The 25,945-nt window shown below is 40.2% G+C and overlaps 1 long non-coding RNA gene across 5 annotated transcripts in view; it reads left to right on the top strand.

Annotated features, from left to right (window-relative positions):
* The window catches only part of LOC140647872 (uncharacterized), a 61,593-nt gene extending 35,870 nt beyond the window's left edge, over positions 1–25,723 (top strand). Inside the window, exons 1-3 of one of the 5 annotated variants that reach the window (XR_012040993.1) lie at positions 2,881–3,312; positions 12,035–12,602; positions 13,240–25,723. This is a non-coding gene — a long non-coding RNA (uncharacterized lncRNA). Of the gene's footprint in view, positions 1–2,880; positions 3,313–12,031; positions 12,603–13,239 lie in introns of those variants that run through there. The other 4 variants (XR_012040998.1, XR_012040994.1, XR_012040996.1 and 1 more) reach the window with 4 other exon arrangements.
* Positions 25,724–25,945: the final 222 nt, after the last annotated feature.

Genomic DNA, 25,945 nt, shown 5'->3' with positions numbered 1-25,945 from the left:
GAATGAGAATCTAAGTTCCTTACATTTTTCTAAAATGAAAGTAAACAACATAGAACAGCTGAGAACTGGGTTTATACTTAGGTCAGACTCTATAAAAATGCTGTCTTTTTTCTGGACATGGAAAACTGCCATGTAACTGTGTAAAGCAATAGTGTTCTTAAACTTTTCAAAAAAGAAATACATAACAGGCATGCTTTCCTTCTGTTTCCAGGTGTGCAGCTGAATTGAACATAGCACAATACCAAAAATATTAATTATAACAAAAATGTAACAGGCTGCTTTAATTGAATGAAGAGCCTGTTCCTTCCCATTTCTGTTCAAAGTCTTATTTCAGTCTCGCTCTTGCTCCATCACAAGGTTCAGATCAGGCTGAACTGTGCAGTCTTTTGTGATCTTGCTGGGCTCCTCCATTCAAGCAGAACTGCTCTTTTGGCTCTAGTTGTCTTGAGTTTTAGTTTGAAAAACAGCTGCCACCAGGAAGGTTGCAAAAGGCTGGCTTAACATGACAGTAACAGAGTTCACCTCTAGTAGAAATTTGTTCTAAGTTTTTTTCTTGAAGTCTCTGTATATCTTTTATTTTACATGAGTTAAAACCACCACCACCAACAAAACCAAAGAGACCAGTGTGCTTAGTTGTCCTCTTCACCTTCTCTGAGTCTCCCTTGCAAAGTAGTTCTACATTTGCAGCATGCTTTCTTATCTTTTTATTTCAAATCTGTCTGTTCCTGGAAGGTAAACATAAACTCATTCTATGATGAAAAAAAAGGGAAGAAAAATAACATATTTTGAGCCTCTACTATTGATTAGTAATTACTAATTGCAAACTAATGAAAACTAGAGCAGAAGTGCAGTAAAATGGCAGACAGCCGATGTAAATCTGAGACTCTCACTCGGTGTCATGGTTAAAGCTTTGTCCCAACCATTCAACAGGAATTAAATTAAGGATAATGCTAATGAATATAGTGATGATGTCCAAAATTTGAATTAAAAAATCCCTGCACTGGAAATGCTGCTAAAATAACATTTTGTGCTTTCTTTTACTCTGAGAATGATCTAATTTGTAAAGTAACACAGGAATTTTTTTTACTATTCTTCTGTATAAAAGTGGATTGTAATGTGCAACATTCTCTTTCCTAAAAATCAACCACTTAACAGTACTTCTGACACATTATTTTTCATTCATGCTCAAGATACTTTGTGTTGAACAGAAAAATATCAACTGACTCACCACTAGGATTTTTAACAACTTCCACACAGAAAAATTAACATCAGATCTACCAATTTACCTCTGTGACTATCTAGAGATGTTTTTCCAGAATCCTCCTCTTTCTTTTTTTTTTTTAATATTCTGGTTTATTCTAGTAAAAAATCAGTGTATTAATATGAAATCCTAAAGAAATTGAACATCACCAATATGACACAAAGAGTTTAGTTTACTCAGAAGTAAATACTACAATCAAGCAAGTATAAGAGTGAGGATTTATGCAGAGCTTCTTTGAATGTAAAACCAAGAGTCATACTTAATTTTAACATTAGCAGAGGCAGGAAAACTGTTCACTAATTTCAGGCTTTTCATGACACTGGAGGTATTTTGGAGTTGCATTGATGATTATCATTGCTGACAAAGAACAAAATTAGTTGAAGTCAGTTATTTCCATCAGTGGTCTTTTGCTCTTCAGGTAATACCAGTGCACTTCAAGACTGCAACACATGTAGAAAAGAAAGAAAAATCCAATAGATTCAATTCCAATAGATTCAATAATACATGACACATTATTCCTCCAACACAAGGATCTTAAAGAGTTTTGCAAATGTCATTTTTTTCTTTACCTTAACACATGCTAGATTCTTCAAAGGCTAACAAAAAATTCAGTGAAGAAAGTCAATCACATGATCACTAACACTTAACTTCTGTTTCAGCCATCACCACTTTATATCTCGGAGTGCTGATAAACTTATTTTTATTTGGGATAGAGCCTCACAGATAATTTACATACAATAAAGTATAAATTAATAGCAATACTCTCCTCCTCTGTAAAAAGATATCCTATGCGATTACATTTACAAGAAGGAAAAAAAAACCCACCAAACCTTTTCTCAGATCTGTCTACAAACACCTTTTCATCTCAAATCTGGAAATATTGCAGGCATAGAAATGATGTGTAGTAAGTAAGTAAGTTAAATGTCAATAGCAATTATATGGTGCCATACCAGGACAGACAGTCATTATCCCAAAGAACTTATATCCACATAACCCTTTGTGCACTATCTGCACTTTGTATTAGCATGCCAACACAAGGTTACCTCTGCCATGTATTCCACTCTCAGTGCAAGACTGACAAGCTTGGTGAACCTGATTAAGTACAGGAAAAGAAAAAAACACCAGAACCAGGAATGCAGTCCCCTTGATCTCTTCCATTTTTGTGAGTGATTTTGACTGATAGTACATCTTTCATAGCCAGTTGGACATTCTGAAAACCAGAAAGTAAATTAAGAGTTGTATAGATTTAGTTAACTCCAGGTATATTGGTTTTCCATTCTTTCTTGGGCATAACCTGGCCTCACCAGGGTCAAACAGATTTTTATGCAGGCTATTTAGTTTATGAAGATAGAGGATAAGTCTTATTTATCACGTATGCATATATAGAATACGCACATGCTTGCATACATGTATGTATATACTTCTTCAGTTTTATAGCCAGCAAAGTTCTCAAAGATACTTATTCAAACACAAAAGTAATCTTTTTGATTTCAGAATTGCAAAAAGAATGTGCCATACAGACACAGCTATCTAATATAGATATTTCTTTTGCATTATTTTCTGCTGTGGTCAATCAGTTCCTATCAAATAGTATTTGTCTGCACAGTATTATCAAGTGTGGGAGAGTGGTTGAGTGACAAAGGGCACGATTTGATTGATGTGAGCATTCCAGCCTTTGATATGGCTGAAGAACCAGATGTCACGGTGGAATGTCCTTGAGATAAGGAAGAAAGCAGGAGGAGCACTTGGTAAACAAGATAAGCGGAACCAAGCCTGGGAAATGTCGACGGACCCCCTTCGCGTGAGCAGCGCATGAACAGCAGCTTTGTACCAACCAAGTAACTGTTTTAGGTGCATGGACAAATGTAGTTATCCAATAGTATAGTTGTTATTAGCGCGTGCTTTGCTTGGTTGTCTATATAAACCTGTCGAATAGTCTAATTAAAGGAGAACGACCATACTCATATTGAGACTCATCGTTACCCCGGGTCCGTCTCCCACTCCGGCATCTGGTAGCAGAGGATGGTTACTCGCCGGTGAGATCTCCTGCGGTAAGCAGCTAGAGGAGGGGAGTGGGAAACCACGGCTGAGAGAAGCGCTGCTTGGGGCAGAAGCGGGGCAGACGCTGGTGTGAGGTCGCTCCTCACCTCTCAGGTGCAGTGATGGAAATAGAAGCTGCAGCCACGCTGCTCGCTGGAATCCTCTCCAAGAGAGGGATAGAAGCACCAGTGAAGCAATTAATTTGATTAATTAAGCTGGGACAAAGTTGGGGTCACTTTTCTGACACCTGCATGTTGTTTTCCGTCTCGGAATGGCGGGATTTTGGAGGAACAATGTGTCAAAAAACAATAGAGGGAGATGAAAAGGATGAGAAGGAAATAAAAGCGGTTCGTGGGCTCTGGAACGCTGTGTTAGAGACTTTGAAAGCGATGAAGGCGGAGAGAGAAGTAGCTTGCGCTGCTGCCAAAATGTTAGGTCCGGGAGTGTCTAGTGATAAGCCCAGAAGTAAACCGGGACCTATTGCGCGATTTTTTGGGTTGCCTGCCGTGAAGGGCATGTCTGGAGCTGTCTGTAAAAATGTTTCTGAACTGCGGGAAAAAGAAGGTCTCATCTCATTAAATGAAATGGGTAGTGCTACGTCGGGGTCGATGCAAACGCCGGGAAAAACGGAAGTTCCTGCTAGCAGAGTTGATGCGAACTGTGGAGTAAATGCGGAAGTAACTCCGCCAAAGGCTCCTAGAGGGGCGGGGTTGACGAAACTTAATGACTTGGGTGGAGCATCCTGCCGACCCCCCCCTACAGCCCCTCCCAGTGAACCACCCTCTGCGCCTCCGGTACCACCCTCATCCTCGTTCTACCCGCCTCTGCCTCCCTCTACCGAATCCTCTGGAACCACCACGCCGACTAGCGGGGAGGAGCTGCCCCAATCCTCAGATGTCACTGCAAAAATATTGCAAACAGTGGAGCTGCCACAATCCTCAGGTGTCACTGCAAAAATATTGCAAACTAGCGGGGAGGAGCTGCCACAATCCTCAGATGTCACTGCAAAAATATTGCAAACAGTTGTAAAACGTCTTGACGATCTGGAATTACAAGCAAAAAGGAAAGGAGAAGCTGTGCCTCCATGTTTAATGAACCCTCCAGCACTCCCTAGAACTACACGCTGGAGTGCTGTCATCAAAGATGCAATTTTAGAAGGACAATGGAAGCCTGTTGGAGGGGCTGAGGGCCCTGCAACATTAGCGTTCCCGGTCATACAAGAAAACGGGCAAGGAAAATGGGCGCCGCATGATTGGAAAATATTACAACAAGCCCGAACCACTATTTCAACATATGGAGTAAAGTCCGAAGCAACACGACAAATTGTTAGTTGAATTTTTGCTGCCGACCTCATATGTCCGCAGGATTGTCGAAACTTAATGAGACTGTTACTTACCCCAACACAGTATCTACTGTGGATGTCGTCTTGGCAGCAACGAGCCACTAGTGCTGCGGCTCAAAGACAAAGGGACGGGGATCCACTTCGTGGAATCACCGTCGACATGCTCGTAGGGCAAGGACCATACAGTGACCTTCAGGTACAAATTACATTTCCGGCACACATGTTCCAGTTGTCTGCTCAGTTAGCACTAGAAGCATTCCTTGGCTTACCAGGATCAAGCGTCCCCTCATTTAGTAATCTACAACAAGGTGCAACAGAGAAATACAGTAATTTTGTGGATCGACTCTGGGAAGCGATCATGAATCACCCTGATCTATCAGAAGACAGCAAACAACAAATGTTCAAAATATTGGCTTTTGACAATGCCAATAAAACGACAAAACAAACGCTGACCAGTTTGCCCAAAGGAGCTGGAGTAGAGGAAATGCTTCTGCGGGTGGAAAGAGCCGAGACACAACGACATGGAAACACCGTCGCTGCTGCGGTCCAGGGAGCAGTTCGAGAAATAATACAACCCCTAGCCGCAGTGGTGCAGAAAAAACAAGGCCCAGCTCCCAAGGGAAAGTCTCATCGACCACCTGGATAACCTTTTCGGGGAAATTGTTTCCGCTGCGGGGAGTCAGGCCATGTTAAAACGAATTGTCGTGTTGCAGTTTGGTGTAAGCGCTGTCAGAAAAGCACTCATGCCATCAAGGCATGCTCGGGAAACTGGAAGCCGAGCACGGGGAGAGGTCGCGCGCAGACACAAATGAACCCCCAAAACAAAACACAGGGTTTTTACAACAGTACCAACCAGCCACCCGAGGAAGTCTGGGAGTCGACGTGGAAACCACAATAGACGTCACCCTTGTTGACTCTAACGTTCAAAGAATTCCCAGCAATGTTATAGGGCCTCTCGTTCATCAAGATAGCAACGTTGGAGGATTGTTACTAGGCCGGTCCTCCGCCGGTATAAGAGGTCTCATTGTGTTGCCCGGAGTGATCGACGCAGATTACACGGGTTGTATTTATATTATGGTCTATACCGTTTGTCCACCTTTGTTTATCCCTGGAGGTAGTAAAATCGCACAGATAGTCGCAGTTTGCAATCCACTAGGCCATTTGCCACAATCAAATGTTCACCGAGGCAATCACGGTTTCGGGTCCACTGGACCTGCCATTTGTTTTACAGCAAAACTGAACCAACGGCCAACAATAAAAATAACCATTACTCAACAGGGCATATCACAAAAAATTGATGCAATGTTAGACACTGGGGCTGATGTTACAATCATCAGCCGTGACATATGGCCTTCAATGTGGCCAGTAGAGTTACCGACATCATGTATCGCAGGAGTAGGTGGACAATCAACACCCTATATTAGTAAACAGCCAATACATTTGCAATTTCCGGAAGGGCAGCATGCCACTCTTAAGGTGTATGTGTTACCTTTACCTGGGACATTAGAAGCACTAATCGGAAGGGATGTTTTGAGTCAAATTGGAGCAGTCTTAACAACGAAGTAATTTCAGTCATGGGCACTGGGGAGCAGTCGCCCAACCCGCCCAGCCCGCCCAGCCCGCCCAACCCACCCAACCTGCCATTGACATGGCTTACAAACGAGCCTGTGTGGGTTGACCAGTGGCCCATGACTGAAGAGTGACTGCAAATCGCCAGACAACTGGTTGCTGAACAGCTTGCAGCTGGTCATATTAGACCTTCTGTTAGTCCATGGAACACTCCCATTTTTGTAATCCCAAAAAAGAGTGGAAAGTGGCGACTCTTGCATGATTTGCGTAAAGTCAATGAACAGATGCAATCTATGGGTGCATTGCAGCCTGGGATGCCATCTCCTAGTATGTTACCACGTGGATGGCACGTCTTGATAGTTGATTTAAAAGACTGCTTTTTTACCATTCCACTGCACCCGCAAGACACTCAACGTTTCGCCTTTTCGGTGCCGACAGTGAACAAGGCCGCACCGGCAGAGCGATACGAATGGGTTGTTTTGCCACAAGGGATGAAAAATTCACCCACGTTGTGTCAATTGTATGTAGCATGGGCGCTGCAACCACTTCGAGCCCAGTGGTCAAATACAATAATTTGTCATTATATGGACGATATTCTTTGTTGTCAAGAACAACCATTCTCAGACGGGTCATTACAGCAGCTTACCTGCATCTAAGCAAAAAAGGGGCTTGTCATTGCACCAGAAAAGGTGCAGCGTACTGCCCCTTGGAAATATCTTGGGTGGTCCATCTCAGACTCAAAAATCCGACCACAAAAGACAGAACTTGCCACTCAACTGCATACATTACATGATGTCCAAACTTTGCTTGGAGACATTCAATGGGTTCGCAACTGTGTTGGTATTTCCAGTACTGATATTGCACCCCTGACTGCGCTGTTGCGTGGAACAAGTCCTGCAGACAAAGTGACGTTAACAATGGAGCACCACACAGCGCTACAACAAATTATTCAAAAAATGCACGCGGCTTGGTCATCACGCCGCATCCTGCCACTACCAATATCATTGATCATATGCAACGGAAAAGACTCACCTTATGCAGTTATTTGTCAGTGGCAAAACAAGAAAGGGGAATTCATTTCTCCCCTTCAGTTAGATGCCACTGCCAAATGCAAAGGACAAGGAGATATGTTTAATATTTTGGAATGGGTATTCTTAGGTGTACAACCAAAAATGAATATCCAAACACGGACTGAAGCAATAGGTGAATTAATACGGAAAGGACGGTCACGAACCATAGAAATCAGTGGCCAAGAGCCAGGAGATATTAGCATACCCGTTAGCGCCTTAGATGTGGAGTGGTGGCTTCGTAATGATGAGGCCATACAGAATGCCTTTTTAGGCTATAGTGGCAAGATACATTCTCAGCAGCCACAAGGGAAATTATGGCAATTGTTAAGGCGGAATCAATGGATACAGAGATCCAAAGTAAGTAAGAACCCATTGCCAGGCGGTGTCACTGTCTACACTGATGTCGGCAAGCGTCTGCGGCGTGCAGCCTGTGTCTGGAAGGAAGGTGACAATTGGAAGCAACATATCATGGAGGGACAACCTCAAGATTCCCTCCAGACTTTGGAGCTGACTGCCATAGTTTGGGCTTTGACTAACTGGATAAATATTCCCTTAAATGTGGTGACTGATTCAATGTATGTGGCTGGAGTAGTGCCGCGTCTAGAAGATGCCCTATTAAGGGAAACAACGAATCCTAGATTGGGGAATTTGTTTGTCAAACTACGATCTGTATTAGGTCAACGAACAGCAGCCTGTTGTATTATCCATATTCGTAGTCATCAATTGGACATTGGTCTTGGCCAAGGTAATCAGCTGGCTGATAGTCTAGTCAGTCCAGTGTGTCATGTACCTCCTATGGATAAATTTCAACAAGCTAGACAAAGTCATGAAAATTTCCATCAAAATGCTAAGGGGTTAAGAAGACAATTTAATTTAACAGAAAATGAGGCAAAAGGTATAATTCAGGCCTGTCCAAAATGTGGAAATCATGGTCCAGGTATAGGGTCTGGAGTGAATCCAAAAGGACTAAAGGCATTAGAATTATGGCAGATGGATGTCACACATGTTCCCGAGTTTGGTCGATTGAAGTATCTGCATGTAACTATAGACACCTTTTCAAAACAGATAGGGCAACTAGCCTGTTGGGCCGAAAAACAAGCAAATATCACTACCGAAATAATAGAGGCTTTATTAGAGGATCAAAATAGCTTGCGCCATGCAATTTTGCAAAATAGAGCAGCAACTGATTTTTTGCTATTAGCTCAAGGTCATGGTTGTGAAGATTTTGAAGGCATGTGTTGTATGAACCTGTCTGATCATGGTGAATCAATTCACAAACAGCTGCAGCGGCTAAAAGAGCATGCCAACAAAATTCAACAGGATCAGGGGTTTCTTGATGAATGGTTAACCAGTTCATTTGGGCCTTTGCCGCAATGGCTAAAAGGCTTGTTGGCTGAAGGGTTGCGACTTTTAATAATCTTAGTTATTGTAGGTTTGTGTTTTTGTATAGCATTTAGCTGTATTAAAAGGACCCTTTTAACCATAGTAAATCATGCCTGGATTGCTCAAAAACAAGAAGGGGGAATTGTGGGAGAGTGGTTGAGTGACAAAGGGCACGATTTGATTGATGTGAGCATTCCAGCCTTTGATATGGCTGAAGAACCAGATGTCACGGTGGAATGTCCTTGAGATAAGGAAGAAAGCAGGAGGAGCACTTGGTAAACAAGATAAGCGGAACCAAGCCTGGGAAATGTCGACGGACCCCCTTCGCGTGAGCAGCGCGTGAACAGCAGCTTTGTACCAACCAAGTAACTGTTTTAGGTGCATGGACAAATGTAGTTATCCAATAGTATAGTTGTTATTAGCGCGTGCTTTGCTTGGTTGTCTATATAAACCTGTCGAATAGTCTAATTAAAGGAGAACGACCATACTCATATTGAGACTCATCGTTACTCCGGGTCCGTCTCCCACTCCAGCAATCAAGTATGATGAAATTACTCCTCAAAGCTGAACCATTATCCAAGGTTATTTTTCTTTTCCTCACCCTTCAGTGCTTTCTACAGTTTTACTGATGGAGGAAGAAAAAACCACAATAGCAGAGCAACCACCCTAGTGTTCAGCTGAATAACTGAAAAAGCTTAATTGTCTGGATATTAATTTTCTTAAATACAACTAGATCACATGTTTCTTTTGCCTCTAAACTAACCAGCAAAAAGCCACTTAGAACTCAGCTGGAATGAAATAGATGTGTTTGAAAGATGAAAAAAGCACAACAAAACAAAGCAAACCAGGCCGATTCATTTTTAAATAGCTCACCGTCTTTACTCACAGATGAAAGCAAATTAAATCAATTTTGTTTTTTGGAAAGGAGTCCTCTTTATTTTCTTACCTGACATGATAAAACAACCACTTCCCATAAGCTGCATAGTCGTTTTTAGATTGGTCATTTCTCCCCCATTCCATTGTTCGGTTATACAGCTATACAATAAAGGCATTGTAGAAATTTATATAATAGGTAAACTCTTTGTAATATTAAAACCACTGAAATAGTTCACCCATAAACATTTCCTATAACAATGAAATAAAGTCTCCTTTCTTTAAAAACAGTTGTAGATACTTGGCCACATTATGCTATGTTTCCCTTAGGAAAATAAATAAGGAAAAAATAAAGCCATTAAGAAAAATTATCTTAAAATCTGACTGCCTAAATTGCAGTGGAAAGTCTTGTGTTTGCATAGACAGTACTACAATCATAATAATTGAAAAAAATAATGGGACACCAAAATGGGCACTTATTTCTGTGATTGCCCATTCAATACCTACAAATATCTGTACTTCTGTATACGCACAGGTGTAACTGATTTATTAGTGTGTTTTAATTTCCCACCTCCTCCACTGGATATTAGGACTGCTGTCAATTTGAGACTTTTGTTCTGTAGCCCAAGCTGCGGTGACTCATGCTGTACACTAAGTAAGCAGTCATCACACAAATCTGAATACCAAGATCAACCTGTGTGCTTGTCAGTCTTGCAGGTGCAAATTAGAAGGTTTTGAAAATGTAAATCTATATGTGAAGCGACAAAGCACTATAAATCTCCCAGCCTTCTTGTAGCTATCTCAGGATCTCCTATTTCAGTGTTATTTTCAATATTTCCTCCCCTATTTTAGCAGTGTTTCATAGTAACTTTTTCTCAAGATATGAATTGTCATTTTCTGGATTCTCAAAGTCATCTTCCAGTTTTTCCACCTCTGTGTTGGCTCAACAGTTTTAGAAGCAGTTGTTTGTTGCTAAAATGTGTAATACCTTTCTACTCAATATGTAGAATTGTTTTGTGTTAGAGATCTGAAGTACTTCATTATATTTCTTTCCTCTTCCTGTATATATTATGATTTTTGTGTTATTATATTGTTATTAGCTATCTACTTAGCCATTTAAGAGACTTCTTACAGAGATGATAGCTCTGTAAGAAGTCTCTTAAATCTTGATTGTCTAAGGATCTGAATATCTTGGCTTACAAACTTACCATACTTGTCCGTTTTTGTCATTTCAGTTATAATGGGAATTTTTTTCCTCAAGAAGTTTTAAATCCTTTCTATTCTATATCCTTGTTTATTCTGAGCATTAACGCCAATTTAAATAACCTTTTTCAGTAAGCTTACATATACTGATAGACATACCACAGAATTTGTTAAGTATTTTAAATTATATTTACTTAATTGGCATAACTAAAAACTCTGTGGCCGTTCCAAACTTCTCAAGGTCAGGATGGTTTTGTATTAAAACAGGTTTTCTCCCAAATTTTTAGCAGGATTTCATTGTAACTAAAAGCAAGGCTTTTTCTTTCGCTGAAATAAGATTTATTCAGTCTGCTTTAGTATGCTGGAACTGCTTTTTTAAAAATCCTAATATTCCCATTGATGCTATTCTCTTGGCCCTGAAGGCCAAGTAGGTTTGGAAGCAGACACTGAGAAACATGCATTCAGGGATTTGATAAACCTACAGGTAAACCACTTACATCTATCATCAGCTATTCGTAGTGCAGTTTTATCCCATCCCTTCTTGGCATTCAGTGAGATATCCTTGTTTTGGGACATATTGCTCAACATAGCTCGTTGTTGGATATTTGATTCTTAAGACAGAAAGCAAGAATACAAATAAAAAAATATTTCCGTGTCATATACATTCCATTTTGATCGCTTCTGAATTTACATCTGCATGTTTTTAACATCTAGCTACATTGCCTCTATTTAATTACTTTACTTGAAAATGCCTATTTTCAAGTATGTGTATGCACACCTGATTTAGATTCTGCTTAATGCAGAAATACCTCACTTGAGAAAACAAAAAATAAATATATTAGGAGGAACAGTATGGTTGTATGTACAATATATTAAAGTTTTTATGGACCATTGGTTTCTAACTGCCCTATGTGGTTCATTACCCTTTGAGTTGTAGTCTGCAATTCACATAGGTAGGTAAAATACCAAAATATAATTTCAAGCTGGCTTTTGCCCTTAAGTGCACAAATAATTGGAACAAGTGTATTTTTTTAACTGTAAAACTATTTTTGCTAACAACAGAGAGTAAGATATCATGACTACTAACTTTCTAGCAAGACTACTAGATATCTTAGCAAGTGTTTAGTAGGTTATTAACAATCAGACATTGAAAATTAATGTTGTAATTTTTATAATATACAAGTGTCATTTCATGTTTCAATTTATTTTTCCTTAAACAATAGTACAAAACTCAGTACTGCATAACAAAAATAACTTACTCTTTTGTTCACTTTTACTGCTTTCTCACAGCAGAAGACAGAAGAAGTGTGACATGCCTTGGAGATGCCTGCAGAGAGAATTGAGAACAGTAATAAAATGGGAAAACAGACACTCAGAATGATCAGTGGACTAACTTACAAATGTCTTTTGTTATGAGAAGAATAGAGGAAACAAAATAACAATAATATTAATAAAACATGAACAGAATTCATATTAAAAAAACTACGAAGATTAATATTTCATAGTATGGAGCAATGTGTAAGAGAAGAAAATCTATTTTCTTCCAATATGCCTGTGTTTTTTCTTCCATATTTCTTTCAGTCTATCAAATTTGCATAATATCAGATCATAGTCAGAGAATTCATGAACAATGCAAGTCTTATTCCAGGATGGGAGAAATGCAGTTGCTTAGGTATCAGCCCTTCAGAAAAGGTTCCAATAATGTAATTTCAAATATTCTCTTTCCCTCACCTTTATGAAGTATATATCTCTACAAAAATAGATCAGAGTACCATAAGTTCTGCATGGCTGCATGATTTGACTTCAGACCCAATTCTTTAATGTCAATTTTATAAAAGATACCAGAATACAACTTCTGCAGGTAAATAGGGCATTTTCACTTTATCCTTGAATGCTTTAATGAATTTGTATATAGCAGTATTATTAGACTGAGGAGAAAAAGTAACTCTTCACCTACTACGACTCCAATGCAATGGCTGAGTATCCCCTGCAGGCCAATAGGCTCCTTTGAACTCAGAGCTTGTGGACAAGACAGAGGCACAGATGATTAGTGTTTCTGACCACTGCTCTAATGAGGAATCCCTTAAGTTCATTTTCAAGGCCTGCACTGTCTATATCCTTGGATTTAGTCTGCAGTAACACTTAGCTGTGCATATATCTGAGAACTGCCTGGAGAATTAGCCTCCGTTAATGTAAAAAGATAATGACAAAAAAACCCATTAAGATTTAGCCAGGGTTACTAGAAGACACCAGACACCTTGAGGTAGAAAACCTTGTTGTACTATCAGAAAACAAGCTGAACAACGTTTCATTTACATTACAGTGAGTTTGCAGCACTGAAGCTGTTGCTATGTATTTGTCTTACTGTTACTGCACTAGAAAATGGTTTTCAGCCACCTGTTTCACATAGATAGAACTGAGACAGAAAGCAAGGTGCAGCAATAACTTGTTTTATTTTTTGAAATCTCATGTTAAGATCTTTTCTCCTTACTAACTAGGCTTCCAGGATCACATCCTGGTGGCTGACTGAAGAAGACTGAGAGTGAAGCAATCATTAAGTGGTCTGAAGCCATCAGTTGGAGAAGTGATACATGAGGACCTCTCTATTTGGATTTATAATCAACAAACAGGTATTTGCTGCTTTTCTCCTGAAGAAAGTTATTGTGCTACCAAGCATACCTGTCATTGATTTTTATTTCACAAAGAAACATAATCTTGGTCTCCATGTGTGTAAAGGCATGAAATCACAGTCAGAAGGCTGAGAAGCATTTGTTATATTATATATAGAGAACTCCTATTTGAACCTCAGAAAATAGCTTGTCTTTTATATCACTATGCATACACATAAGCACAGCTTAAAAGAATGAATGTGTCTCAAACACCTACAACCCTCTGAAATCACTCATCTGCTCAGAGAGGAGATATTTAGGTACCTAACAGAAGTTTTCATGCTTGAGTAAACTCTGAATAAAACCTGATACTGAAACATGTGGAATAACCTTTCTATTCCTGAGACCAACCCAATTTTGACATGATCCAAGTGGAAAAAACTATCAGCTTCAGTAGCTTTGAATCAGCTTAACCTTGTTGTTAATACAAGTGAGAGGATTTATGAAAAAATACAGGAGGAAAATGAACTGTGTGCTGTTTCAACAGTTGCAAGCCACAGGAAGGTCAACCACTTCTAACCCCTGGTTGGCAAGAGGTTTGAATGATTATAGGCCTGTGATAATGGGGTCACAGAGAGAGGGAGCAACATTAACTATCCTTGGATCAACCTCTGGTATAAAAGAGAGAACAAGGAGGCTGTGGAGAAGCCAACTACTCCAACATGTAAAATTCTGATGAGATATTAAGAAAAATCTTTCATAAAGAGGGTGTTCCAACACTGTGGAAGGTTGCCCAGAGATGTTATGGAATCTCCATCCCAGAAGTCAATTGAACATGGTCCTCAGAAAGCTGATCTAAAATGACCACACTTGGTGCTGGCACAGGCAACATGAACCATTTCCTCCCAACCTAAACTACTCTATAACATCTCTGAACCATGTGAGACTCTAACTTTCTTTTTTTTCCCCAGTATATCTCAAAAAATAGTCTATTTTAAGAAAAATCTTATTGCTGTAATTCAGTTTAGTCTGAGTTCCTGCATAGTGTCTTTTGAAAAAAAAACCAAAAAAAACCCAAAAAACAAAAAACCCCTATACTCTAGGGAGTATAGAGAGCATGCTGTATGAGTATCTCAGCTGCTGGAGCTTCCCCCCTCCCCCCCCTCTTGAATTTTCCATCTTCATTGACTGAGATAAATGACATAAAAACTGACCACTGGATGCAAGTAAGGAACTTCAAGAGACACTTTCACAGCTTTTACAATCAAAATACACCTTTAGGATCATATAGTCAGCTTAATTGCCTATTACATGCTGCAGCACCTTATCTAGCAGTTTCTGTATGAAACTCATAATTGTTTTAAGCTGTAGTTCATGAAATAGTCTTTAAAAAAATCTGTAGTATGTTCTAAGGCAAATGTTCCAGTGGTTAATTATCCTGTCTGCCAAAAATCTCCAATTTATGTCTATTTATGTGGCATCTTACTTCCATTTCCAACCTGTCAATATCACTGAGCCTTTTCTCTAGATTAAAGAGTCATCCACCATCACAAACTTTTTCCCAGTATATCTCTGGGGGCCACGATCAAACTAGCTATGATAGTGATATTATTGGGTGCAAAAATAGCAGTTGGGCTATAGCAGTTATTCTCTCATTTTCACACATGTTTCCCTGGCTTTGAATTATTACTGTAGTATTCAGAGTCTTGTCTGCGGAGTGGATTCTAGTAACAGCATTACAGTAACTGTCTTACTCAGACTTATATATAGGTAGTACAATTTTACTGCTCTGACTTGATATTCCTCTGTTGATTCAACCTGCTTGGAGCTCACATTTGTTTTTCATTACATCAAAGCAGGTAACTATTTATGACTACAAGTATGGCATTGTATTTAGATCTTCTCAAGTGTTAAAACTCTTGCTGATGTGAGCCTATCCAATTAAATACCTTAAGCTACCTCAGAAACTGATCTCTCTCAGTTACAGTTCTACCATTCTTAGAAACCACAATCCCCTACTTTCTTCTAAAGGAAGACATCAAACGCAAACAATAAATTTCCAAGTGAAATTCCACTGAAATACTAAATTAGATGTGATCTGTCAGTTAAAATGATTTGTTAATACTCCCTCCAATAGAGACTATACTGATAAGCCAAATAGTTTACGGAAGTATAAGAGTATTTCACTAATATGATTACCTTCATCCAAACTTTCCAGTTCAATGCATAATATGGAATTTGTGTAATAAGACTTGCATTCCATTATGTCTGATTTTGGTTCTGTTACCATCTTTCAATACATTACCAATCCCAAATCATCTTAGGGATTTAGTGTACAAGTTAGGATCTAAATCTTGCATTACAGCCTGTTTCGTACCCTTCCCATGCCCAAACACTTGATCATGGACACCTCAGGTTTTTTATGCTAACTTCCTGAGACACTGACAATTCTTCTGCTGAGCATACTCAGAAAAATACCAGGCTTGACAGAGATGAGACACTCAGTTGTATCATATGTCTAAGCCTCCTGGGTGTTCACACACTGTGCATTCTTTTTATACCACAGGGATTTGATGCTGCCAGCATGTGCTAAGAATGGCTACCAGGTTTGCCATTAGGAGTATTCAGTAGCAACTACTCTCTTGAAAAAAAAAAGAGAGGTGGTGAGAGAGCCAATCATATCATTCGAGCCTTATCTATTAATTTAACTGTTAGCAAGTACAACTTTAAAACTATAAATAGAATATACCTATCTATATGTATATAGATATATATACATATATATGTACATATCTATATGAGGGGAGACCTTATCACTCTCTGCAACTAACCGAAAGGAGTTTGTGGTGAGGTGGGTGTCAGTCTCTTCTCCCAAGTAAGTAGCGATAGGACAAGAGGAAATGGCCTCAAGTTGCATCAAGAGAGGTTTACATTGGATATTAGGAAAAATTTCTTTACTGAAAGGGTGGTCAAGCATTGGAACAGGCTGCCCAGAGAGGCGGTGGAGTCACCATTCCTGGAGGACTTCAAAGAACGTGTAGACATGGCACTTCGGGACACGGTTTAGTAGGCATGGAGGTGTTGGGTTGACGGTTGGACTAGATGATCTTAGAGGCCTTTTCCAATCTTAATGATTCTATGATTCTATGATTCTATGATTCTATTCTATATTGCTAAAACATACAAGTCTAGGGAGTGAATTCTAGGGCTGAATTTTTGATTGTCCACACTGAAAGACTATATCATATTGTGGCTTTGTCTAAGGGCTCTCCACTAGCTTTCTCCAAGACAAAACCCATGAATGATTTGAAAGAATTCTGCTCAGGGAACCATTCACCATAGACAGTATGGATGACTGGACACTTTTTTTTCTGACTGACTTGTCCTCTAGTACTACTGTAGCACACCTTATAACTCCCCCCGCCCCCTCCACCTCATGCCATATCCTTGGCAAATGGAAGAGTAATTCAATACATATCATATCTTAGAAGCATATCTACAATATGCTGCCTACCCTGGAAAAATGAATTGGTATTAGTTGACCAGTCCTCTCTACAACCAAAAGCTTTCCACCACACCAAAGGAGCAGCAAAGATAATTTGCTTTTGAATAATACCCTAGTAAATCATGTACCAAGTTGCTACTCCTTCAGAACATAGTGCAATGACAATCAACATAGCAGCTTGCACAGACCTCCCCCCAGTCAGGAATGTTCCTGCCATACGTGGCCACAAAGGGATGTGCGATCTTCCCTGGATCCATCTGAGGGCACATAAGCTGCTGCACAGAAAAGAAACACTTTCTTCCATGCACTGCTGGAACAAAAGATGTGCTCTTAGGAGTGGATTTTGATTGTCTCACATGGCAAATGCCCATGACATATCCTCCCCACAAACTCCCCAATGCTCCTAATGTCCTGAACCTTCAGCATCAGCTCCATTCACATGGCTACCCATGAAGTAACAGACCCCCCCCTTGCACCTCTTAGTTGCTTGGCTCCTTGCAAACAAATGGAGTTCAGGTCATAGGTGGTCAGCTTCAAGGTTTTTCTGCAGCTTTGAATTTGTAGTAAGAAACTGGCTTTCATGACTATCTGGTGAACACCCACTCGGTATTGGGCACCATGCAACACTTCAGATGGCTATGCTTCAGCAGAAGCAGCATGTAACTATCTCAGTAATACTGGTAATGCACATTGCTACGTCTCTGTATCTGGGCAGCAACATGGCACAGCAAATGGGGATGGCATCTCTTCAGTCCTCTCAAAGGCATTGTCTAATATACAGGTGGATAGGACTCACAGCCCCTACACAACAGGCTGCAGAAGACATGGCAAAGAAGTAAGATGACTACAGTGGCCTTCTTACAGTATGTAGTGTCCACACTGACCCTCTTTCAGATGCAAAAGTGCAGTGCAGCCAACCTAAGCCTGTCTTTAGACCTGGACTTGCCCTCAGAGGACTGTCAGCCCTTAACGTTTTGGACATCCATCAAAATGTGCCCAGAGCACGCCTCCAGACAGCCTGCCCAGGACAATGGCTGCAAAAGAAATGCCTCAGATCCCTGCAACCTTGTAGGTAATCTTGCCTTTGGGATGTAGGTGGTTGTAGATCCCTAATGTGCGTGTCTCCAGATCATATCAAGGACTGTTATAGCTTTGTTGCATTACTTTCCTTCATTGAAAATGCTACAGCCAGTGTACAGCACTGCAGAAGCAGAGCTGACAGCCCTGGCTGTGCTGAGCAGTGCAAGGCTAGATGCAGGCAAGTCCATGCCAATCTGTTTACAGTTATAAGGACATGGCCATTTTCTGGTCCACCACAAATTCCACATTTGTTGTTTCTAGGACAAAGTAGGGTTTACTGAATGAACAAAAGAGGAGGAAGCAAGAAAGTCAGTTCCCTTTTGTTCCTGGAACACCTCTGGTATCATAGTACCTCTTTAGGTACTACCAGCTCCTTTGTGGCTCCTTTGTGGCTCCTATGCTTAAGCACTGTCCCAATATGATAAAGAAGAGAATCACTCATTTGTGTACCACGTAACAGTTCCTTTTTTGCCCCCTCCCCCACGAACCAGGTGTATTAGTTTACATATTTTCTCTTTCTATATAATCAATAGGGATTTAGCTGGATACTGGCTAGTCAATGCCGATGATGCTGATGTCTCGGCTGGTCCTCAGACATCCAGATGCAAACTGCAGGAGTTCATGGCCCATGCAAAATGCGAGTTTTCTCAAAATGGTCCCATGATTTTCAGCCAGAGCAGTAAGATTCCTCTGTTACAGTCGAGAGTGCCACTAGCAGTGTGAGGTGATGAACTCACAATGCAAGGCGATACCCACCCTTAGGAGAAGATAACTTGCCTCAGTAGAGCAGCAAAGAGGTTCAAAGATTCTGCTATCAGATGTGGTGCCAGTGATGACATCCATGAGTCATTCCTGGTTGTCTACTAGGACTTCCTGGATGATCTGGCATGAGCCTGTATACAGAGAGCCATCACATGGGATCCAGTAAGGAGATGTGAATACCATCAAAGGCATCAAAGTGGTTGGGGAGTCTACACTGAAGAGCAGTCTGAGGACTTGGAAAACGTTGCTGATCTAACTCACTCATGAATAGACAGTAATCTCACCAGTTTTTGCCACAATCATGAAAGTGCTGATCTCAAACCAAATCCACACTAATCAACTAAAGTCAGGCCTAATGAAGTTCCAGAGCACAGTGAAAGTGTCTCTTCCTGAAGTCTGAACTGCATGGAGGGTGCCAGTTCCTTGCAGAGGACATCACAGTTGGCCATCTGCACCTAAAAGCCACTGCTGTTTGATGCATGACACCATGTCTGCTCTACAGGGTTGTGATCTCCTGTGCCCAAAATCTCCTTTCCATTATTAGAAGTTTGAAGTGGATTTCAAATAAGACAACTTTTTAACCAGTATCATTGTCCTTAACCACTGTTCTGGTAGTAATCTTGCCAACATCCTGCAGTTCCTGGGAGAAGTCCACTAGCCCCCTGCTCTGCTGTCCACAGTAGGTAGTGACCTGCCAGGCTCCACTCTAAAGGAGGCCTATGAGCAGGCCAGAGGTAGCATCAAAAGCTGTCTCTGTCATGAATATTAACAGCAAATGTAGAAGTGACAAAAATGACAGAAGTACCAGCACCAATCTTCTACATGAGGAACTAAATGGAGAATAACAAGGCAATATCTTCTTTGTGGATCCTGACTATCCTCTGCATGCTGCATGAAAGCTGCACATGGTGCAGCCTTGTGCCCACATAGACACAAAGCCCGTGCAATATCCACTGAGCCATAAATGCAGCCAGTCTGCTTTGGAGGAAAGGAGTGTGAAAGAGATCTTGTGGATGTGAGCTCAAGCCACTCATTGGGCCTTGGGAGCCACGCATCCTTTTTTGAGCCTATTTTATTAAGCAGTATAGGCCTAGCCAAAGCTTCCTTTGCTCGAAACAGTAAACAAAGGTATTCTTCCATAAGGAATAAATCTTTATAATTACTGTAGAAATTACTCTGAGGTCAAGTTGCTTGCCTCATCTTTGCATAAAATAATGATAGGACAATTGGGCATTTAGAAGAGAGAAAATGACATAAAATGGTATCTTAATGGTTAGGATGTTCACCAAAAAGGAGGCGACCCTTAATCCAAGCTTCTTTCCAGAAGTCATTTGTAACTTTGAAACAAAATTGTTATTACATAACATAAGCACATAGTTTGGGAAGTAGTCGTATATCGCCACCTAACTCTTATTGTAGTCACTTCTTCTCCAAGCATGATTTAAAAATGAAACTCCACTTTCCCAGGTCTTGAAAAATATGTCAAAAAGTACCCCAAACCGCACAGGCACTATTTTAGTGAAATCTGAGGCATTTTCCCATGGTGTTGGGTAGAACCTTAATGTGCCAGAGGATTTAAGACATGTTGCTGAGATAAACAGTTCCTATTGGCTAATTTTAGGCAGCTAATCATTCAGACTTAAGGCTTTTCTGATTTCTATTCTGAGGTGACTGACCTGTCCTTTTGCTCTAGAGAGCTTAGTTGCCTTATTCAGAGCGGCCGGAGTCATGATGTGATCCAGGTGCCTACATACTTAATGGATAGAGACCTATGTCTCATTTCCTTGATGCTGCTGGGTATCAACTTTATCAGCTTGTAGGTATTACACCGTTTTTAACACTGACACATTAGCTTTTCCTTTTCTGTACGTTTTTAAATACCAAAATAGAATATTTATGTAATATTTCTAGTTTTTCTGCGTTTTGCTTAGTCATGTTAGTACTTTTAGACAGTATCAGATTTTATTATTGCAGATTTTACATTTCATTTGTTCTGAGTAAATTTATAAAATTCCTTGTTAATATTCTTAACTCTAAATGACACAGGCTGTGGTGCTACTACAATGTTCCTAAGCAGTTGTCTGTTTCTGGATTTTTTTTTCTTTTCTGTCTGCTTCTCCATTTTCTGTGTATTGTATGTTGGAGTTTTGAAAAATTATTTTTATTGCCATTTTCACATCTCCTTTTAACTGAGATGATTATTTTACTGAAGTAGTCTTTCATGAGCATAGAATTGTGGGAGGTTTTGACATTTCATAAAGTATTCTTAAATAATTCCTAATCATAATTCATGCTTTTATGTTTCAGTATTTCATCCCACTTGATTTTGCCCATAACTGTTTTCAACCGTGTGAAATTGCCCTTTTCAAAGAATCAGGTCTATGTTTTAACTGGTCAGGATATCGCTTTGCTACTATTCATTTTCTGTCTCAACTCAATCTATTGTCTCAAAAGATTGCCCTTTAGCAGAGATTGAAGCTGTAGACAGTGAGCAAGTACTCTTTAGAATGATGTAATATGTAATATTTCATAGGCTGTGATCATAGTGCAAGTCAGTTCTTAGGGGCATGTTCTTTCAGTCACCACAGAATAGCATTGCATGAAATCATCAGTTAACAATTATTTGGGGCTAACTATATTGGCAAAAGGCATAGATTTTGAATATGTAAACATAAAGTGTACAGTTTGGAGATGCTTGTATTTAACTGATGTCTAACTCATACAGTTGATTAAAGAGCTTTAATTAGGAAATCCTGAACACCTTGCATTGACCCTATGAAACTTAATAGCTTTTGGGTTTTTTTTAAATCCATCATGTCCTGAGGTTTTAGAGAGAGCCTTGGAAGTGTGAAATCTGTGAGCATAAGACAAAATTTAAATAACTCATACATGCAAATATTTAAATTTCTTTTGCCAAAGGTGCTTTCTACTTTAAAATCTCACCTTATAGCTCTGTCTATATAGTTTAAATAAGAAATAATTTGAGTGTCTGACCTCTTTATCTCCATTCACCTCATGCTCTTTTGGTTTTTGAATAGTGTTAATGTAAGTCTGAACCCTTTTGTTTCAGGCAAAAAATGGAAATCCTGCTCTAACTCAGTTCCTGGGGACACATGGTGGGAGACCCTGCACTCTGCTGGGCCCTACACGTCAAGATAAACCGTTAGCACATAGCTGATTAACAGAAGGCTAAAAGATTTTGTGGTACTTTTCTGGTCCTTTTGGGAGGTGGGCAACCAGCTGGCTGCTGGTGATTATAAAGGATGGTGAAGAAGTGACACTTCAGCCTTAGAGCTGAAGGTAGTGATATTCCTGAAGATCAGGGAAAGTAATAAGACATCAGGGTCTGTCTGTCTATCTTGTTGCTATATGCAGGCTGATTAATTTATTGGATGTGAGGATTCAGGTAGCAGCCCAGTTTGAATCCCCAAACTTAGCAAGGAAAGAGGTTGCTAAAGGAGGGCTAAGAGGAAGCCACTGTGTATATTGGCTGTTCATTTGTCCAGAGTCTCTTTCCTTACACCTCTGTTGAGAAACCATTCCAGATTACTAGTCCACCTGCCTTAACTAACATGTCCATCTCCAGCCACAGATCACAACACTAGTCTTAGACCTTAACCATCCTCTCTCACCCTGCCAAAAGCAAGGTGTTCCAGTGGCACAACCCTGCCGTAGTGACTTTCAGGCCACAGGCAGGCCCCTGGGGTCCTATGAACCACTGTAAGGCTCATTCCGGTAGGGGAGATGGGGAAGAGGCAGACTGTAGAAGAAAAGTATCAGACAGGGCCCATTAGGCAGGTGGAAGAGGCAGGGTGGTTTCTGCCATGCTTCACATCAACCTGCCTGTCATCATCCTGAACACAGTCTGTTGTACGCCTGGTTTCAGTGGGGAAGCAGGCAAATTTCGGCATCAGCAGGAATTCCTGGAAGGTGGTAGTCTGGGGAGAAGGGGATGGCAACGTGACTGAGGCAAGGTCCAGGCTTGCGGGACTGTTTGGTTGTGCAGCAGCCACAGCACACAGCAGATTCATAACAAACACAAATGAAACCTTCCTGCTATGCTCAAAGGCTTTTTCCTTATTCTGGAGTCATTTGAAACATGAGATTTTTAATCTTTCTTATTAAAGTGTTGGCTAAAAAAGAAGCCTATGAAGGGACAGATATTATTGCAGGGCTGTTCCTTCTGCTCACACAGGTTAGTCCCCTTCCCTTTCTCTACTTTCTTCCTGTTCAGTCTTCTCATGCTTGTGTCACAAGAAAAAGTCCTCTGTACTGCAGCAGTGCACAGGGAGTACTTAAGAGAAACTGGCGAACCATCATAGTGAGACCTGCTAGCAGATGATCAGCAAAGGAATGGGTCTACCCTGCTACACTATGGTCAAAGCAGAGGCTTATGATACCTACAGGTTACGAGTAAACTAATTAGGTTACAAATAATATTAGCTGACCTTGAACACAAATATAAGCATACTAGAATAGTGTAACCAACAATATATAAGTAATGCTCTGATGGCATAGGCAAACACAACGTGTAACCATTCTTCACAAATACATGAGGAATATGATCAGCAACAGGGAAAATAAAGTTTCTGTAGCTGCATGCAGGGGTCATGAGAAAACATGTTAACAGTGATCTGAGTAATGGAATATGCAAGGTAAGGAGCAAGGACCAGGAGGAGCACAAGGGACTGCAAATACACGACATCCTGTTGAACACACATGAAGAATAACTGGCAAAATCAAAACAAAAATAAGGAGCAATGAAAGCACATGAGATTCTCCTTTAGGGAGAAGGGCAAGCAACATAACACCAGGCACGAATGAATAAAACTGGGGAAGAAAGAAGACAAGCCTGCTTCTGTTCTGACTTTCCTCATTGAAGACCAGTCTGGCCTGATCATCTTTACCTCAGCAAGGAAGACCATCATGGACAACAGCTATCCATGCTAACTATACAATATCAACTCTCTGGTGTTGTGCATTCAGACCTAATGCAGTATATAACTATTACGGACTAATGTTTTTGTGTATGTAGTTACAAGTAGCGGTAATAACTAAGAACTAATCATTAGTATGAAGGTACTGTTAAAGAATGTCAGCCTGATAAAGTTTTGTTTTAAAGTATGAAGATTGCCTGATTTACCAGGCTTCTGAACAGTCCCATCTCGGTTATATCTAATTTCCTAGCTGAGATACACATGCATTTGTATACTTATATTAAATTTCAACAGCTCCCACTTCTCTGAATTAAAATTTGCCCTTGAGAATCAGGCATTGTGAGGGGGATGCCTAACAGCAATTCACAGTGCAGGAAAACATTCAGAAGCTCTCAAGGATTAAAAGACTTACTTCCCCCTTTTTTTAGAGTTTACTGTGATAGTGACAGAACCTCCATATTTGCCAGTCCCATGCTCAGTCCCTCTGCTGTGGCAAAAGAAAGGCAAAGAGGGGTGGCAGCATACCCATTCTTGAAGGTACCCTTCCTTGAGGGTATGCTGCAGCAGATAAAGAAGGCAGCTTAGGAAGATGAGGACAACAAAATACCTGACAATCCATGTACTTGTCCAGAATAAGTGCTTAAGGCTACTAGGTGTGGAATACAGCAATATCTACATCTGGAGGACCATGCAGCTGTAGCTGACCTGCCACAGTGGCAATGGTGCTACAGGTGGCTCGAAAGCACAAGACAGACAGTCCCATTGACAGGTCCTTGGGCCTCCTCCTCCTAGCTTCTGTGATGGCCATTTCTGTGGAGGACCAAGCTGTCCCACTGTCTCTGCATATGGATCATCAAGGACAATTTTGGTGTCAAAGGACCTGAGACCATCAGCCTTTTCCCCTTTTTTCCTCCATTTCAATGTCTGAACAAGTCTAATATTCCTTCACCAACCACCATCCATAAGGGATAAATGGCTTGGCAGGCTGAGACTTGGCATCCATTTAGGCAGGACCTTGAAGGAAGTTAAAAAAACCCTATTGATATCTTCTAGGGGTGGAATGAGGGGGAGAGAAAATAAGAATTGAAAGAAATCCAACATTTCATTATTGTACAGAATATCTTAATTGATTTGTATTTAACTTTATTAGAACCCAGTTGTATCTCTGTGTAAAGTGATGAATGCATACCTTTTCCATAGGCCTCCTCCAGCAGGGAGGGGATGGTATCCTGGACACAGGCAATTTCCCAGATGCTCTGGCAGCTGGAAGAGGATGACTGGAGATGTGGGGAGGGGACAAGGCACACAATCACAGAGAATTAGTTGCCAGTATCATTCTTTTGAAGCTCATCCACACCAGCTGAAAACCTGATACAAAGCTAGTTATACTGGTTTAAAAAAAAGCATTTGCAGTTAAAACATTTTTTTTCCCCTCTAAACCAGAAGACATATACAGACACAGATAAATGTACCTGATTAAACCTGCACAGTGCATACACAAGTATTACTCATGCTGACATAGGTTGGTTTATAGAGCAGATTTGCTTACATTATCTAATATCAACTTTATAGGACTATTTAAATTAGGTGTGTGGTCTAATTGGAAACAGGCCTTAAGTGCTATGCATTGTAAGCTGTTGTTTTGTTATCTGCTAGTTATATTCACTTATACCTAACAAATAAAATTAGGTTATTCCAAGACTTGCTATCACAATTCATTTTCACTTTGTAAAGATAATTTCACAAAATTTGAACATTTCTAATCATTCAGAAGCTGAATACTACAAGATTTATCCTAATTAAATATATGTCAGTGGAAATTAATTAACTTACAACTTGAATTTATGTATTGGGTTATGAACCATATTTAAAATAAAAGTTTTCAAATTGAGTTAGATTTGTGTCTGAACATGCAAACACTTGGGTATGACAATTTCAAACAGAAACTCTATTTTAAATGTGCAAGTGGAAAAGTTACACTTTGTAGTTCCGAGTGTATATAAAAAGAAAGAGGCTGGTGAGTATTGTTATGTAATAATGTTGTCTGAAGAGACATCTAGATCAAGATAGGATGCCTTTGAAGTCTTCACCAATAACAAGGTTTATAGAGTTGGAAGAAACGCGTATTATTTTTATGTATTTTGGTATCACTGATTCTTGTATGTTCCCCACTAAACCTTAAAATGGTCCTTGTGGGTTTACACATATATAAGGAATAAGGAACTTACTTTTCCAAAACATCACTACATGCATATACATAAAAGACTGCTTTTCTTTTCTATGTTGTTTACCTTGCATGTATGAGAGCTCT

Source organism: Ciconia boyciana, chromosome 2 (assembly GCF_034638445.1).
Source record: "Ciconia boyciana chromosome 2, ASM3463844v1, whole genome shotgun sequence".
Lineage (NCBI taxonomy): Eukaryota > Metazoa > Chordata > Aves > Ciconiiformes > Ciconiidae > Ciconia > Ciconia boyciana.
The sequence above is the reverse complement of the archived record's forward strand: the minus strand, read 5'-3'. Positions and strand labels throughout refer to the sequence as shown.